The following is a 20037-nucleotide window of genomic DNA, read 5'->3' as shown; positions in this document are numbered from 1 at the left end:
CTCCCATTTTTGAATAAATGTTTGCGAAGGAAATGAGGTGGCGAGAAGGTGCTAATTGCAGTGTTGCAGTTGGCTCCAGTGCACGCTTTTGTAGAGGGATGGCGAACCGTTAGACTGAATACAAAGATAAGAGAGACTGGTCGGAATTGACGGGATGGTGCAATGGTCAGGTTCATTTGTGGGCCGGTTTTGATTTGTGATTTCTTTTCTCCTGAACGGATGTGGTTGTATTAATTTTTTTTTTTCCGCCTAACGTTTTTTTTGGCGGTTTTCATTTTCTTGACGCGCTTTTATTTCGGTGATTTGCTAAGACAGGACTTTCGTGTTATTCTTGTTTATTAAGGTGTTTTTTTCTCTTCAGACTTTCCTTTATGCACCAAATACCTGGGTAGTCGTTTGGAGTGTTGTCGTTTGCTCAAAATGCTAATTTTTTGCTTTTCCTTTAAGTTCTCGATCTCTTGATATTGGCTTTTATATCAATGATGACTGAAGAACAATTACCTTTTGTAACGATGAGGATAAAATACGACCCTCTTCTCGAGTGTAAACTCATGCATATTGTTAAAAAATACACTTGAGAGCCTTAAGCTTTCTAAGGACCACAGACCTCATCGTCAGTGGGTTTGAGACCAGATGATTTATGTCAGGTTCCTGCTTGATCTTCTGACGTCTTGCCCAATCTACTTTGTTGCGGTTATGTTTCTCAGTTGCTGGGGGTTGTTTGTGTGTGGGGGGGGGGTGGGGGGGGGGGGGGGGGCGCGACCGTTTAATCCTGGGTGTATGGTCACGAAGGTCAGGTGTTTATTATGCTTTCCATCAGGCCAGGAATAAGTCTGGATTAATAGCCTTTTATACGAATCCTGAGAACTGAGGTTCTCTAAGAAAGTGGCTGGCTGTTATCTAAATTATTAGAAGATATGTTTATATAGCACCTGCTTAGTATTGAGTTAAATATGACCCCCTCCGCACCCCGAAGGCGCTCAACATCATTGCATATGTATGAAAGTGACTGACCTTCAGTTATATTCTTTATTTAAATGCTGATCGGTATGTGGTCTTTACTTTATGCCAGTTATTAAGTTTTATTATTCTTTTTATTCTCTTCTTTTTTGCAAGCCGATACGTTTTTCGAGATTTCTTTCGGTCTCTGACATTAAAAAAAAGTCGGAGTTGTTATACCCCAGCCTCAGCGCCTCAGTGGCGTGATCGGTATGGTCTTGGCCTGCCACGTTGGTAGCCGCGAGTTCGATTCTCGGGCATTCCATTGTGGTGTGAGAGATGTGTATTTCTGGTGATAGAAGTTCACTCTCGACGTGGTTCGGAAGTCACGTAAAGCCGTTGGTCCCGTTGCTGAATAACCACTGGTTCCATGCAACGTCAAAACACCATACCAACAAACAAACAAAACAATTTACCCCAGCCACGTCTTTTTCCTTTATCCAGTCTCGTTTTTACAAAGGGCTTCCTAGACAGTTGGCCAAATATAGTACTTAATTATGTTGTTTGTCCCTAAGATTTCTAGTGACTTCTAATTTGCTATGATAGGGGAAAATGTAGTATTTTCTCAAACTTCTGTTAGCTCCTTTATTTTTGCGTACTCGGGGAGTAAGCCTGCAAACTATTTTTTTTTTTTTTTGGGGGGCGGGTTTAGGAAAGTTCTATGGAAGAGTCTGAAAAGGTCTGAAAAAGGTGTTTTCCCTTCAGTTAAAGATACAGGAATTTTAGAACAGTAGGATATTTATGATTTATTCATTAGAATGAAAATGTGAAAAAAAAAATAAAATGCATGTTAAACAGTACAGAAAAATTATTTCTAAGAAAATATAGCGTGTTTATTTTAATTTTCGTTGGTGAAGCAAAGCTCAATATGACTGTAGATTTGAGCACATTTTAGATTATTTGATGTATTGAAATTAGTCTAAGTTTCTGTTCGGTAATTTTGTATTTCTACTTATAACTGAGGATATATGAACGTGTTTAATTCGTGTCTTTTTTTGTTTGCTCCATGTTGTTAGTATAAGTAGTATTAAGTGTGAGTATTAATTACGAAGACCATTCACGTTAAGTTAGGAATATAATGTTTACAACTAATGCGTGTGGAGAAAATCTTGCACGCGTCCCGAGTAAGCTGGAGGTCGCATAACGCCTTGTTCGCGTTTTGAATAATACATTCTTCTTTATTATTTTGAAAGATCGTTGCCAGAAACCAAGTAATGAGATTAGGGCTGGGTGTTGTGAAAGCACTTCTTAACACGACCTTACTTTCTGTAACAACCAGTCTTATGCAATGACCGCATGTGATACCCATTCATTGTCGTGGTACGAGTTGAATTTTGTTAGTGAATTTTTTTTTTTCTACTTATTCATTGTATTGCTTTCAGGGCCTCATTATGACCCATTGCCGTACACACTACATTCCTAAGGCCTATAGAAAGTATCAGTCATGTTCACGGGACCCCTTGCGCTAACGGTAGATGCCAAACAGAACAGTAATATACTGTACATCATTCATATACATAAACGTTATGCACATTATATATATACATATTCATACTACTCGCATTAGTCTTCAATGCGAAGGGATGGTTTAGATTCAAGATTCTGTAATGAAAGAATCTGGAATATAAACCATCTCGTTTTATTGAAGCGTACGTAGTACGAGTAGCATAGATAGTATATAAACACAGTGAAGTTGTGTTGCTATTTTGCGAGAATATTATATTATTATATATATATATAATAATATATATATATATATATATATATATATATATATATATATATATTATATATGTAGTATATATTATATATTAATATTATGTATTTTATATATATTATATATATGTATGAGTGTGTGTGCGTGTGTGTGTGTGTGCGCGCGCGCTTTGTTTATAAAGAATTGTGAGAATAGGGATGACAACCATTATTCATGTCAAAACATTCAAGAGTGTGATGTCTCCAAAATGAACGTCGTAGCAACTCTCCATTATAATAGACGATGACGTCAGAGAAACTGGCATGCTGAAATATAACACTGAATCCTGGGAAATCATTTCTGAGGTTTATTTTACGTGCAGAATTAGTTATGTTGAAACGAGCTGGCTCGCAAGACTAAACGCCACACCTTGCTATTGTGAATGCGGAGAACATTTGTTTTCAGAGCTTTAAATAATTAAATTAAGGTGGTCACCATTCCTCCTTCCTTTCCATTCTTCACTCCCGTGACGTCAGAACACGTTTTTACGGAACTGTGGCAACGAGAATTGCGAATTGCTTCTATAATTAAGTTTGTTTTCCTCGTAGACTTGATTTGCAGAAGGTTTTTCGTCATCAGCAACATCTTCATAATCTTTATATCTATTTTATTAATAATATTCCTTTCCTGACGAAATTGTTCGCGTACATTTTTTCCCCGTTTACCTGTCTATCTGTCTGTCTCACTGTATTGAAAGGATTTCATTCAGACTTGGCAGACATGTAGACAGTCATTCATAGACGCATTTTTGTATCGAGAAATTATGAATCCAAATACCATATATTCTTTACACAACTTCGCTTTGGTCGTAACAGTTAACGTATAAGAAGTAGACACTTCATTTGTAGCATGACACCAGAGTTGGTGACTTGGTAACGTTGAAGCTTTCATACTCACAATAACGCATCGGTAACATTTTTGTTTCACGGCCACATTTTGTGTTTTGGAAAGAAAAAATGGTTATGTTATCTTCATCGACATTTTTGTTTCACGGCCACATTTGTGTTTTGGAAAGAATAATTGGTTATGTTATCTTCATCAACATTTCTCAAATAAGAAGAAACTGATACGTTAAGGGTGGGGAAGGAACGGTAGAAGAATTGTATTATTATTATATTGATTATTGGAGAAACAAATCCACAGTTATGTAATTGTACATATATTTAAATTTAAAACTGTAAGGAGGCAGTGAGGGATTCAAGTATTGCAAGGATTGCCCTGTCCAAAACCAGGGGAGATTTAGTACGGAGGTTTTAAATTTAAATCCATGTACAATTACGTAGCTGTGGATTTGTTTCTCCATTTTCAGACATGCTACTATGAATACTTTTTTTTTTAATTATTATTGTTATTATTATTATTATATTATATTATTATTTATTATTATTATTGATTATTATTATTGCTCTATCACAGCCCTCCAATTCGACTGGGTGGTATTTATAGTGTGGGGTTCCGGTTGCATCCTGCCTCCTTAGGAGTCCATCACTTTTCTTACTATGTGCGCCGTTTCTAGGATCACACTCTTCTGCATGAGTCCTGGAGCTACTTCAGCACCTAGTTTTTCTAGATTCCTTTTCAGGGATCTTGGGATTGTGCCTAGTGCTCCTATGATTATGGGTACAATTTCCACTGGCATATCCCATATCCTTCTTATTTCTATTTTCAGATCTTGATACTTATCCATTTATTATTATTATTATTATTATTATTATTATTATTATTATTATTATAATTATTATTATTATTCAGAATGTAAAGGAATCATATGGAATGAGCCAAAAAGGTGGCTTTAATTTACCAAGATGTGTGAAGAAAATGGAAAACAATGAAGAGAAGAATTAAGTGTTTACCTTATGCCCGCCTTCCTCCTCCTTTAACACAATAGCACATAAGTATGATGGTACAAGGAGGCGGGCAAGGGACCGGTGGTGATCGTGCCTATAGGGTGTGGGTGGTAGGGCGTGATCTGGTGCATTGTTGGCAGTGTTCAACCTGCCCAGATGCCAAGTGTACAGTGGCGATGACGCAAGGCGTAGTCTCCTCCCATTTTGTCCACGATTTCACGCCCACTTTTGGCCTTTTTTTTTTTTTTTAATTCCACCCGCTGGTGAGGACACACGGAGATGTTGAGTTTTCCAGTTGGGCAATACCATATAGCGTTAAAATGTATTTGAGAGAGAGAGAGAGAGAGAGAGATGCTTCGAAGCCTGTGTCTGAAGCACAGGGTAAGACATGGGGAAACAGATTGTTTTCTCTTAGACCAAAATGATAAATAATTTATTTATTTATAGTTTTTATTTGTTCAAACAACATTCTCGTAATCGACTTCCTGATCAGCAGTCTTTTTATGTAATGCAATAGATAATGGCGATTGCCGTATTGTACACTTCTCAATGACATTGCTGTTATGTACAATCATAAATGTATATATTCATGTTGCATGTCCTCTAGAAAAAAAATATTTAGCAGTGGTCTTGAAATTGTTTACATTTTTGTTAGGCCTCCGTTATGTTTGTTCCTTTGTGCAGATTGGCAGCCAGATACCTTGGTTATGTCAAGCACCAAACAATCAGCTTGACTAGCTGTACTTTACAGGAGAAAATCGTACTGCGGCTACTAGTGCCTTTGTTCTTAGAAACTTTTATATTTTCGTCAAATTTACTAAAAACAACAAAATGACTTGGGTATCGGAATTGGTATATGTACTACATCTATTAGGGGTACACTAGTTGCGCAAAACTCATAAGATTTGCCTAGAGTTTGCGCAGAACCTATTAGATTTACCTAGAGTTGCGCAGAACACCTAAGATTTACCTAGAGTTGCTCAGAACACCTAAGATTTACCTAGAGTTGCGCAGAACACCTAAGATTTACCTAGAGTTGCGCCAAACGCTGAGATTTATCTGGAGTTGCGCAAAACGCTAAGACTTATCTGGAGTTGCGCAAAACTCTAAGGTTTACCTGGAGTTGCACAGAACCCATAAGACTTACCTAGAGTTGCGAAAATTCATAAGATTTACCTACAGTCGAGCAGAACCAGGAAGTAAAGTAAAAAAAAAAAAAGTACGAGTACATGTAGGCCATTTCCCAACGTGGATGTCTGGCCCGACGAATTCCTAGCGCTGACTGTCTGCCTGTCTGACGCTGATGGGTGGAAGCGTGGCTAGACGCTTAATTGGACATGGCACGCCCCACTGCCGCTCTAAACATTTCGTTCTCAGGGTAGTTACGGGCTGCTCTACGATCAAGAGCCCGTGCTGGCATAAGGCCAGCTCAGTCTAAAACCACAACATCAACATCTCAAGGTAGAGGCTAAAGTTGGCATCACGCATTTTGTTGTCCAGAATAGAATTATAGGGATTAATCGGAGCTTTTGCTTCTAAGTCTGGACTTTGAGAATATTTGAAAGTATATGATATTACTAGATGGCGAGGATGATATTTTATATGGATTAATTGGAAAACTAAGGAACTTATTATATCTAAACGACAGCGCGTAGCAATGCCTGTTTCTTAATGCGTTCAAGCAAGATGTTCAGCCATCAGAGAGAGAGCATCAGATACTGCATAACTCAGAGAGAGAGAGAGAGAGAGAGAGAGAGAGAGAGAGAGAGAGAGAGAGAGATAGGGGGGGATGAAATATCTTCTGTGAAATGAAAAAATTGCTATTTTTAGAGGTAGTGAATACATTTTAAGAACTTGTATGCACAGATACCTATATTTGGAACGAATCTGTAGTTGATTTATGTTTTAGGAATGTCTTGAATAAATTTGATCTCAAGCTTTCCAGTAGATTTTAATTTCATTGCTCCGAGTTATTCCTCAGCTATTTTTACAGGAGAGCTCACGTGGCTTCCGGCATAATAATATGTGACTAAAGGTTTTTTATGTCATAAAATTGTGTGCGACAGCAGTTACCGGAATTTTTAAAAGAGAAAACATTGACAGAGGGTGGGAGGTTTCATTGACCTATTTTGGAAGCGTTGACTACTGTTACCGTCAAACTACCGAGGTCAGAGCAGACAGGTAGTTTAGAACCACGTGGTCACTGATTTGACAGCAGGTAGCATCCCACTACTATGATTATAGGCTCGCTGCCGCGTTTGATAGAAAGCAACAGTGATTCTGGAATCATACTCGTATTGAGGAAACTTTACGAATAATTCTTCGGGAAAAACGATTGTTGATGTCATTATAATGACATGTCTAACAAACAAACAACAATAATTTTCTAATACTCTTGATTAATAATTAATAATATTTGCGAAGAGGTAATCTCACGGCTTAATTACGACTGTGTACCTAAGTGGTTGATTCTTCCCATGCTGCCTAGTAACACCCAACAGGCCATCACATTCCTTTTTTTTTTTTTTTTTTAACTTCATGTGTAGGTCGGGAGTCCCCCGGTTTGTGTATTAAGTTGATTTTTCCATAATCGTAATATCAGACTTTGGAATTCTAATCTTTCTTTATAACTCGAAGATTTCTTGTATTTTTAATGCTTTTCTGGTTGGTTCTTCAAGTCAACTGATAATTAAATTTTTTCCCTAATTTTTTCTGGATTGACAGACTAGGCATGGGTATGCGGAAACTACTAACTCACTCTCTCTCTCTCTCTCTCTCTCTCTCTCTCTCTCTCTCTCTCTCTCTCTCTCTCTCTCTCTCTCCTTTTGGTGTCATCGTGATGAAATAGTTTTCATTGTATGTCATATTATTCATCTAGCTTCCCTCGCAATCATGCATATATATACAGTTACTGCAACAGACTTCTCAGGGCTCCATATGAGTAATCTTTGATCGTATGACAACCCTTCCATGGCTACCGGGATATTGTGCAAAAAAGAAGAGTAAGGCAAAACAGTTCGATACGGAGTTGGCTTCCAGTAATCGTGCCTGGGAATTGAATTTGTGGATTACGGTCATTATAATTCCCCCATTCTGTAATTATTCTGTGTTTGTGTGTGTATCGATTTCAGGAACTGGTATGATGCGCGTATGTAAAGTAACGTGGTGTCTTGACCTTACCTTAATGTAGTTGGGAACTGATAACTGTTTTAGTTTTATTATTCAGTAAACCTGGCAAATGTATTATTATATTTTTTCTTTACTGTTAAACTTTGATAATTTTCCTAGAAGTTATTACTATTTAATATCTCTATAACTACTTCGGGGAATTTTGGTATGATTGCAAGGTTAATAATTTCGCAAAATAAACTTCACAATTTTCAAGGTCACGATTCTTTGCACGTAGGTCGAATTTTTAAAGTTCAGGAAGCTGTCGTTTTTTTCTGTAGTGATTATTATTGTATATCTTCTACCCCTTCCTTAGGGAAGTGATTTTGTATATATAATATATATATATATAATATATATATATATATATATATATAAATGTGTGTGTATCTTATTATATAAACAGGAAAACGCATCCGTTTGTTTGTCTGTTTGTCTAAGTGAACGTCTACACCAGTCGATCAGTATGAAATGTGCACAGAGGTTAAGCCAGCATAGGGTTCGAACATAGGCTAATTAGATTATTAGTCCCCCCCCCCCCCCCCCCCCCCCCCACAACAACACCACACCAACCACACACACACACACACACACACACACACACACAATGTAACTCTTATTTTGGGGCCACTTTGGTTCAGTTTGAAGGGTAAGGTATTGGTGCTAATTTCATGACTTCAAACAAGTTATCATGCCTTTCGGGGCCCTGCGGGTCGGGCGGGGCTGACCCTCCTTAAATATAACTCTTGTTTTTGGGCTGATTTTGGTCAAATTTAAAACATGGGTTACTGACATTGCATTATTTGTAAATTACTACAAGAACGTTTGCGGCCATGGTGGACATCCTATGCCCCCCCCCCCCCCCCCCCGCCTTCCTCAATATAACTTTCTTATTATTTTGCGTATAATGTTTAAATTCGAAACACAATTGTACCAAGTGCACTATTTGAAAGTAGTTAGATGGCCCCCCCACACACGAATTTCACTGTCGCATTTTATAACGTTTTTTTTTTTCACGTGGGATATTAATGTACTAACTGCATGCGCTATATGGTAAGCCTACTTTGTTGAAGTTGGGAGTGAAAGGTTGATGTTGCTAATTGCATTATCTATGAAAAGTATAAAGATCGTTCGGGGATATGGGGTGAAACCCGCCCCCCTCCTCCAGAAAAATATGTAACTTCCTTATCTTAGTGCCGATTTTGTTCAAACTCTGAATTTAAGTTTTTGGTTTAAATTGATCTTCTGTTACGTAAATGGAAAAACGTTTTGTTGTAGGCCTAAACCTGAAGGAACCAGCGTTTTCACATGGTCACCTATATTTAGGGTGTTCGAGAGTTGGCAATCTCAATAATTTATTTATTTTCACACCAAATGACAGAACGAAATATGTTGTGTATCACGAGGCACTTCAAAATTGATAACAATAGCAATTCATATCATGTATCTTATGTCGTATCATGTAAATATATCATCACAAACTCCAGTCTTACTGTATTTTATCCTGCTGAACCATGCGTTAAATGTTAACTATCTTTCCTAGAACTATGTATCATGCCGGATGAATAAGATTGCAATGATCCCAAGTGATTTCTTATTCAGAAAGATTCCTTAGTCCACCCTGTAGGGGTTGTCATCAAGGACGGCATGCCCCTTTTTATCCAGAGCAACGACGGCTACATCAGCTAGTCTATATATATATATATATATATATATATATATATATATATATATATATATATATATATATATATATATACACACACACACACACACACACACACACACCACACACACACCCACACACATTCATGCTCCTTTTAGTGTAGTGTAACATGTTTGTTTGTGTGCTGTGACCACAGCTGATGGATTAGCTAGCAGCAAAGTGAAAGCAACCCCCAGTCACTTCCAAGAAACACTTTGGCACTTATTTGGATTATACCATTACTTATTTGGAGTTTGCCAGGCCATCGGTGAACACTTTGGCACTTAAATTGAAGTACACCAGACCTTCAGTGAACAAAACTTTAGCACTTATTTGGAGTGCGCCAGGCCACCAATGAACACTCTGGCACTTACTGGATCTCATCTTTATTGCTTTGAAGAGGAGAACGATTTAATGATGAATTATTTTCGTTGCATTAAAAAAATGGACATTATGTATTCAACACTACATAACAGTTGCGGATGGTGGGTAACAATTGACAGAATATTTCCAGTTTCGAGTTTTGCAAGCATATTCCGCTTTTAAATTAATTGGAATTTATACTGATGATATTGTGCACATTTTCTTTGTGAAACGTATTTTGCACAGTAATGCGAAAACGGAATTATCTCCGTTTTTAATTACTGTTTTCAGTTTTCGCCTCAATAACCGTCATACATCATTCATATATATATCATTATGTCCCTTTTCATTTCATAATGATGGTTTTCTTCTTAAATTTCTTTTCCCGATTATTTCACAGTGTTTTGTTTTTATTTACGCGTTTAATAGCTCATATGCATAACTCTATAATAATAATAAACGACGAGAGAGAGAGAGAGAGAGAGAGAGAGAGAGAGAGAGAGAGAGAGGAGGGAAAAGGGGGTAGAAAGAGAGAAACGGGGGGACGGTCGTTTATGATAGGGTTTATATCAGATTAGTAATTCCAAATGAAGTTCTCTCATAAAACGAAGATATATCTTCGTTTAGTATTAGAGAGAGAGAGAGAGAGAGAGAGAGAGAGAGAGAGAGAGAGAGAGAGAGAGAGAAAACTCTAGCAGTCTCGATAAACAACCATTTTACAAACTGAACAAAAGCAACACAACATCATCAGTGCAGAAGAACCGTGTTAATTAAGAAATGATTGAAGCCACTTGCTAATTCAAACCAGTTCCTGTAATCGATATCTCCCAAAAACTGCCCTCTTCCCTTTCTATTTTTACTTTTCTTGGGCAGTTCATTGGGTACACAGACGCTAGATGCAGTTAAGATAGGTTAGGAGACGTTTTTCTGCTTATAAATGGCAAGGAAGTAAAACAAAGGTCTGTTGATTTGCTAAAAATTTGCAAAATAATTCTGAAACTCTCGGCTCACAAGGCCCCAGCAATTACGGGGCTATTAAAAGTGTTGGAGACCACGAGAGACAGGGTCACGTAACCAGAGGTCTACACCAGGATCCTTTAAACACTTGCTTATTGATATATCCACTCCCTGGTTCCTCTGTGAACGAGAAACTGTGCTGGTATGCAGCTCAGTTTAAGCTAGTACCACATCCAACCACTTAGATTCAGCCAGCCCTGTGCTGACACGTCCACATCCAAGCCTAGTACCACAACAACAAAAAATAGTTTCATAGTGCCACAACAACACTAAGAGCTCATTCACCTTCCGTGATGAATATTAAAAAAACTATAAGAAATCTGAGCTTGAATTTGTCATCCCATAAGATAATTCATTCACATTTAAAAAAAGATTTACTCCTTATAGTTGAGTGAGTCTTGTGTAATAGGCGACCTCAATCTAAATCAGTAATAATAATGATAGTAATAATAATAATGATGATGATGATAGTATTAGAACAGCAATGATATCAATACGTAAGATAAGATTAATAATAGGTACTACTATAGTCGATTCACTTAAGGTAGATTCTTGTGCCTACGAGACGTTCGTTTGGCGGCCTCTGATTGGCTGGTACCGGGAAGTAGACCGCTCGCTCAGTGTCTCATTATTTTCGTTTGTGGCTTAGAAAACTAGCATTATGTTTATATTTCTTCGATTATCTCACGCTTTGCTCAAGATAGGAAAGTTTTGGCCATACCATAGGATTCGGTATTAATTGTACAACTAAGTCATCTTTTCCTGAAATCAATAAGATAAAACACAAAGGAATTACGAGTAAAAGTGAAGAGTGAAGCATTTAATTCTTTATACCTGTTTCTACTTATCATCGGATTTTGCATCATTAATGCGATCAAGATAAAATAAAACGTGTGTTTTCGTACAACAAATTCGCCCTGAATACGCTGGTGCTTTCAGTTTTTGATGCTTGTAATATATGAAGAGAACATGAAGAATATGTCTTATTATGTTGCATCCGTACATGATTCAAGTTTGACAGTATTGCCGGAGAGAATGCGATCTGCAAGACATAGTTGCGTTTGTGGTCTCAGCGAGAGATTTGAGTTGCCAATTAGCGATATAAGAAGGTTACAGTTTCGACAATATTTACCACGTTATAACATTACATTTTCTGTAAAATACACATAATTCCCATTATGACTGTCGAACATTTTCAATCCAATATCATATAGTATGTCTGGACATATCTGACAAGAAAAAAAATAATGATAATCAGATGGATGCATCTGATATCGTTAGCTCAGATCTAGGCGGGCCGCGGGGAATTCAGTCCAGCAAAGAAGTTGGACTCTGTGGACAACCTTTGCACTCTTCAACTGAGCCTAAGCTTTAATCAGGTTGTTTCAGAATATTTTTTCTAATTTTATTCTATAGATATATGTTAAACGAAAGAGATATCAGAGACTTATTTGAGTGATATGAAATAATAATAGTAAGACATATTCTTCATTTTCTCGTCACATATTACACTCATCTAAAATCTGAAAGCACCAGCGTATTCAGGGTGATTTTATTGTATGAAAACACACGTTTTATTTTATCTTGATCGCATGATATAAGCAAAATCCGGTGATAAATAAAAACAGGTATAAAGAATGAAATGTTTCTTTCTTCACTTTTACTCTTTGTAATTCATATATGTTGTATCTTATTGATTTTAGGAAAAGATTATTTGGTTGTACAATTAAAACCGAATCCTATGGTATGACAAAAACTTTCCTATCTTTTGCAAATCGTGAGATAAATGAAGAAATATAAACATATTGCTAGTTTTCTAAGCTACAAACGAAAATATGACACAGCGAGCAGCCTACCTCCCGGTACCAGCCAATCAGAGGGCGCCAAACAATGTCTCGTAGGCACAAGAATCTACCTTAAGTGAATCGACTATAGTAATGTTTAATTACAATAGTACTACTACTACTAATAATAATAATATCAGTAAATACAAAAACGTGTTACTTCAAGAATTGCACACAGGCATACACATGTTAATTAAGAATTCCAAGCACACACACACACACACACACACACACACACACGCTGCATGGTATGTTACAAACTGAAATGTTAAGTATCTTAGTGAGCTACTTGTGCAGTCACTGAAGCGGCCAAATTTGCATTAGTAATTACTTAGTGATATATCCTAGCCTAAGGTACGGTATGGTACGGAATTTTGCTAATGTTTTCCTTACCTGAATCATACCGTACCGTAATTCCGTAGTACCGTACATATAGACTAAATGATAACCGTACCGTAATACCAGTCTTGGTTTGGAGAAATTATATGGAATAAGCTCTCTCTCTCTCTCTCTCTCTCTCTCTCTCTCTCTCTCTCTCTCAGTGAACTTTTAACCCACAGTGGAGGAACAAGTCCCGTGATCGCCGTCTCTTCCTCCGATTCAATATCTGATCTCATTTTTCATGTAGCGTCTCTGCCTGACTTCCCGCGAGAGATCACATTTAGTTCTCAACCCTCCTCTAATGATTTCCGGTGGTTTATTTGTTTTTGTGTTTGTGTTATGGGTGAAGGTTGAGGGAGGGTGGAGGGAGTTTCCTTGACGTCGGGGAATACGCCCTCAGAGGAGCTACCTCTTCGTGAATGTCATCATCATCGTCAGATGCTTTCGTCTGACTTGGCTGAGGTCCACCTTGGGACGCTAATTGGTATCGAGTTCAAAGGGTTAAAATGAAGAGCCTCCACCTCCTCCTCCCCCCCCTCCTCCTCCTCCATTGGCTATTTAAATTCCTTGTGATCAACAGAGCGGACAGGAGAGGGAGGGGGGTGAAGGTAAGAAGGGAAATATGAATTTGTTTCTTATCCGAATCCAAGATTAAGAAGCTAAATCGGTATTATGAATTTATTTCTTCTTCTTCTTCTGTCGAATTTTATGAGATTTTGGATGCACTGATTTAGAGGGGAATGGAACCTACTTATTTTAGGGAAAAGTATTTGAGGTTTTGGTTTATAATTTTCAATAGATTGTTATTAAAGGTTTATGGGTATTACTTTCATTGAAACTGTAATTACTACACGTATAATTGAACTGTTGACTTCGTTTGTTAATTTTTCTTTACACAAATAATAATTTGTTGTTATTTTGCAATTTTTTGTTTTTAAAACATGCTTGTCTAATTTCAATTTGCTATAAGAAAAAATCTGTATGTTAATATGTTGGCGCCAACAGTCGAAACAAGTAAGCAAAGGGAAATGAATTAGCCTGTATGGCACAGACTTGCGCCAGGTGTCGTCAGTTTTTGAGTCTTTTGAGGAGTATTCCAAGTAATTCCTAAAGCCATAAATGTGTGGATATGTGTTGCATGGCCATCCCTGTAAATTTCACGATCACCTCTGAATGGGGATTTTTATACTGCATTCAGTACAGTAGCCTGTTGGTAAGACATGTCCTCCTTCAGCTATGATGTGATAAGATATTTTATATATATTCTTAAAGAATTGTTCTATCGATTGGTTTGAATTAAATTGTGTTAAAGTCATAATGGTCATGGTCTCATGGATGCGCAAAATATTTTTCGAAGTCATCGTGCATCTTGAAAAAATAGTTTAGAAACTTTTATACAAAATCCTTTGCACTACATCCATTCAGTATCATTCAAGATAAAGCCTGGAATCTCTAACATTTGTTTCCCAACGAACAAGAAAGTAAATACTACACTAGTAATTGTAGTAAAATGTCACTATCCAATTTGTCGACTGTAATGTCTTGACCGGCTCTCCTTTGTCACGAAGAATAATTTGAAGCGCTATAGTGGAAGTGAGTTCGATTTTCGGGCATTTCATTGAGGTGTTAGAGATGTGTATATCTGGTGATAAAAAAGTTCACTCTCGACGTGGTTCGGAAGTCACGTAAAAAGCCGTTGGTCCCGTTTCTGAATAACCACTGGTTCCGTGCAACGTCAAAACATTATACAAACGAAGAATAATTTGTATCTGCAAGGTTAGGACTTAAGAAGAGCAAGCCAGTATACACCTGTCAGTGGTCTCGTCGATAAATGTGTCTAGACGTCGTATATTCCTTTATGACTTTTCAAGAAACAAGCCTTTCATGGGATGTAATAAATCGGGATTATACTGTCGTTTTGTTTGGTCTCCTTGTGTGACAGAAAGTCTCACAGGACAGGTGTTGCGTAATTTATTTGTAGGTATGTGACGAGTAAATGAAAAACAATTTTTTTTATTTTTTTTTAAATCACTGTGATCATTATTTTCATCAGGCAAACCTCTCTTTTAGTAGGTATTTATGTGCGTGAGACAGCACCTAATTTGCATTAGACTGATATTGAAATATTTAGCTTTCCTGTGTTGAATAATTTAAATTTAGTGTAAGTATGATTCTTGTCAGGTTTCCATTCTTCATAGTTGTATATCCTTGTCCTCCAGACAGGAGTATGTTTGCGTGTGTGCGTGTGCACTGCCAGTATGTGATATGAAGTGTTGAAAATCACCCATAAGCTTTCCATGTGAACCTTTAAAACCTATAAATAAATCTATTTATAATATAGGTAAAGTGTCTTGTTAAACATTAATTTACTCGCATTTATATAATAATATTTAAACTCGATTGATTTTGAGTCACAGAATCGGATATTATACTTTTTGGTATTTCATGTTACCTCATGGCAAGAAATTTGATAGTTCTTTTTAAAACTTAGTGATGGTCAAGGTTTTTAAACCTGCATACATACATACATACATACATACATACTGTTATTACTAATTGAATTGTCTAAATGTGGTAGTAACCTGGAATTTCACACCTGCATCCACTCATGAACATTAAATTAAATCCGGTTACGAACTTTATGCAATTGTACGACTAACATGTTCTTTTTTCTTCTTTCAGGTGAGGTCATTTGCCAGACAAGGCCTTTTTCTAAAGTCTGTAAATCAGGTTAGAACTGTGTATCATAGTTTGTATTATTATACACACACACACACACACACACATATATATTATATTAATATTATAATAATATATATATATATGTAATATGTATATACTAATATTAATATACATATATAATCTATATATATATATATTATATGTATATATAGTATGTATGTATATGTATGAATATATATATGTATATATAATAATATATTTTATATAATATTTAGATATTAGTATATGTATGTATTGTGTATGTGTTTTTAGTATGTATGTTGTATATATATATATTATATATATATATATATATATATATATGTAATAAATATAGATAGAGAGAGAGAGAGAGAGAGAGAGAGAGAGAGAGAGAGAGAGAGAGAGAGAGAGAGAGAGAGATGTGTGTTCGGAGTCTACTGGCCACTTTTTACCAGATACATGTGTAGTATTTATAAGCAGTTGTGTACGCACCATTTATTCTTACACATTACCATCATGCTGGTATGCACACAGCATAACGCATTCACCATATCCCTATACTACATACGCAGTCACGTTGGTTTCTTACGCGCCTGCGCATGCGCCTGCGAGGGCCTTCCGAAAATGAATTAGTTTTTGTTTTTTTGTTTTTATTACTGTCGTAGGTGCCACTTCGTTACTATTTTTGCCCCATGTAGGCAGTGTGTCGTTGGGAATCTCTTTAGCCCTGCCTAATTATAGCCTTTCAGAGGGTTAATGAAGAGTTGAGCTTGGCTTAGCTCCAAGCACGGAAATTAATAAAGCTCCTAGAGAGAGAGAGAGAGAGAGAGAGAGAGAGAGAGAGTATTTTTCTAGAGCGTGTTGAGCTGTGTCTTCGCGAGGCTTGACTGCATGCGCAACTGGTTCTCCTCTCGGGCATTCTATTTTCTGCTTGCATTAATCTTATTGCGTCTGCGTTAAAGAGAAGTAAATAAACATGAGATTGTCTGTAGCTTGCTGAATGACTTTTGATTATCCGTTTCTTTTTTATTCGAATAATTCAGGTTCTTTCAGTATTCATTGATCTTGGCCATAAGGAAGCAAAGAGGAAATGTGTTAATGACGTTGGACGAGGTTGAAGTTAGCTAGGTTGCCTAGGAGTGAGATTTGCCCTCGGAATTTTATAGTTTACATCAGTTTTAGTTTTCTGTGAAAGAAAACTATTGAGGTGGCTTTGTCTGTCCGTCGCCACTTTTCCTCTCCGCCCTCAGGCCTTAAAAACTACTGATCAGAGCTAGAGGATTGAAAATTGGTATGTTGGTCATCCACCCTCCAATCATCAGACATACCAAATTGCAGCCCTGTAGCCTCAGTAGGTTTTTTTTCGATTTAAGGTTAAAGTTACTTATTGTGCATCTGGCACCCCTACAGTGTGCCAACAACGCAGGCCACCACGGGGCCGTGGCTGAAATTTTCGTAGCCGCGGCTGATTTTCATATCGTATTATACAATATACAGAAAACTCGAATAAGCCGGAGATACTTTGGTGCATTTTTTATTTGTTTGTAATTGTTTATATTTACGCTCCTGAACTCTCTCCATGCCTCGATTTTTCTTGAATTCCAGAGCATTCCATTCTCCAGGAGGCTGGACAGTGCTTCGTTTTCCTCATTTTTGGTCGTGTTAGTCCCTTTTGGCCTGAAGTTTCCTTCGGGCTGTGAATAATAATAATGCTGAACAAAAATGTAACTGCGTTTAGCCTTGAAGTTAACGTTAGTATTGAATGTTTTCAACTCTGGCTAATCTTGTAATTTCATTGAATAGTTTAACGCGAATGTCTGGACTGAATGGTTTCAGTTAGTGATTGCTCTCCTTTCACCTTCTTGGAGTCTCAATCTTACAATTTATAACTTCCTAGATTAAATCCTTCGGCCTTACCTGTTGACACCTTACTTGTTAAGTTCTCAAGCTCTATTTGTTTGTTTACGTTTATATACATTTATTTTATTTTATTTATTTTCATCCCTTGGGTTTGTTTTCCTCTGACTTCACTTTCGTACAGTTTACTCCTTGGAACCCTGCATTGAAACGAATGGCTTTCAAGCTCGTTCCATTGAATATGTGGTCGTGCTGAATGATATTAATGATACCCTGATAGGAATAATGAAAGTTTGGCACAGTGACTCTGTGAACCTGTTGTCAGGTACTCTTTAACCTCAAAAGCAGGAAGGCTGATGAAAGCTTCGTTTTTCGTATCCGGTAGTTCATTTAACATGCATGTGATTGTAATAATTACTCTTTTTATCATATTAGGATTTTATGCTAGAGCTCGTTGCAACTCTTTTGGCATTATTTCTATGAATGTTTTGTTCATTTGGATAGCAGTGATAACAATTTATATCTTTTCCTTTGTAAATTTAAATATTTCGTTAACGTACTAAGGAAAGTTGACCTACGACGTAACGTGGAATGATCTGCTCCGAAAACCAAAGGCTCGATGACGTTGCAGATTAGAAGAAGGGAACTTTGTAATAAAAAAAATGCTGACTAATCCATTGATGAGATCGACATTCCAAGTTTGAGATTTCTGGGGGATTTCTTCGAACTCTGTCTGGAAAAACTACAGCTTCAGTAATGCAGGTGCTCTTTTGACAATTGTTCAGCATTCTCTCTCTCTCTCTCTCTCTCTCTCTCTCTCTCTCTCTCTCTCTCTCTCTCTCTCTCTCTCTCGTCGTGATGAAAACGGATGTAAATAACGAAAGCAATATGACTTTGGAGAAAAAATTTCCATTCAGTATTGAAGGTTGGTCAGCATAGTCGCAGGGGAAATTTTTGGTAGGTAGGAACTCATTGGCAACCAATAGGAGCTAGAAACTATGAAGTCCTTGTAAGGGAATCTTAGAAGTAGTGCGAATGGCAGGAGTGTAACCATAACTTGCAAAAGATTTCCTCTATTTTTTGTTTTTTTTTTTTTGTAAGGCGGAGACTGTTGTTGCCACCCTAGACAAGCTGTAAAGCTATATTTATTTATTCTTTTGAGTGATTGGAAATATTTCATGTCGCAGTGTTACGTACGGATGGGAACGGCGTAGGAATAACTCGCCTGTTACAGTCCTTAATTGAATTTTTATATTATGATTGCAATAAAAGGCACTAGATAATTCATAATTTTTCTGGTTTTCATTGAATTAGAACTATGTATTTTTTGTACCCTACTTTGGATGTACACAAAATAACATTTATATGATTTGCTGCGGTTCGGAGAGTCGTGTTTAAATAAGCATGAATGATTTGTTAAGGTACAAAGCTATTTGTCTTGGTGTCCAAAGAGGAAGTGAAATGTAGAATGATTTGTTGGGCAGGAAGCTCGGATATATTAATGGAAATGTCCAGCTTTTTATGTGAATAGGAACATTCGCATTAATTTAATGCATACCGTGGGTCAATGGACTTGCAATAGTGCTGAACCATTTTTTCGTAAACACACACAAGCACGTATATATGTGTGTCAAACTGTATAAAGGACTCTTTCTTATGTTATTTATGGTTTTTGGTATGCATATTCTCTCCCCTAAGTATTTCAGGTTTTTCGCTTCAAGCATAAGTCTATTATGTTCAGGCGAGTGATTTTCGTAAATAAATGAATATTATAATGAAAATTGAATTCGGCGGTTATAAGTATATTTATTTTAAGAATAAAATACCTGTTAAAACAGTTTGTGAACATCAGTTTGCAGCAGCAGTAGTGCGTTATCTTTTAACGTGGACATTGGTACGTGTGTGTGTCAGTGTGTGTATGTTTTTCCGCGAAATACAGAAACGTATTGCTGATTGCGCAACGTGTGACGTCCCTCTTAGCACCCGAAATAAGTGTGTGTGTGTGTGTGGGATTTGCGAAACGGTAGCCTCCACTCTTTCCCTAATGTCGCAGTCTGTCATCACCGTACCACATGTGTATTGTGGGAGCTCGAGCCTTTTAAACATAAATTTCCTTTTAAATCAACGGTGAGAAATTTTTACTTGCGAATGAGAAAGAGAGAGGGGAAAATGTTTGGCCAGAAAAAAAAAAAGTAAAATGCGAAAAAATCCTGTTTAAGCGAGCTGGGGAAGTACTGTACCTCGTCGCACGAGAGAGAGAGAGAGAGAGAGAGAGAGAGAGAGAGAGAGAGAGAGAGAGAGAGAGAGAGAGAGAGAGAGAGAGACGTATGGTTTTGTTGGAATACGACTGGTTTAGTTTTAATTATAGGTTTAAATGTTGGCAGATGTTATTTCTTT

General features: G+C 37.1%; 1 protein-coding gene across 21 annotated transcripts in view; it reads left to right on the top strand.

Moving 5' to 3' along the window:
* Positions 1-20037, top strand: part of LOC135200297 (mucin-2-like) — a 307055-nt gene that overhangs the window by 171781 nt on the left and 115237 nt on the right. For 3 of the 21 annotated variants that reach the window (XM_064228816.1, XM_064228815.1, XM_064228814.1), the window contains one exon: positions 15763-15810. The exons of the other annotated variants lie outside the window; for them this stretch is intronic. The gene's annotated coding sequence lies outside the window, so the exon portion shown is untranslated. The remainder of the gene's footprint in view (positions 1-15762; positions 15811-20037) is intronic. 21 annotated transcript variants of the gene reach the window in all.

Source organism: Macrobrachium nipponense, chromosome 26 (assembly GCF_015104395.2).
Source record: "Macrobrachium nipponense isolate FS-2020 chromosome 26, ASM1510439v2, whole genome shotgun sequence".
Classification (NCBI taxonomy): domain Eukaryota; kingdom Metazoa; phylum Arthropoda; class Malacostraca; order Decapoda; family Palaemonidae; genus Macrobrachium; species Macrobrachium nipponense.
The sequence above is the reverse complement of the archived record's forward strand: the minus strand, read 5'-3'. Positions and strand labels throughout refer to the sequence as shown.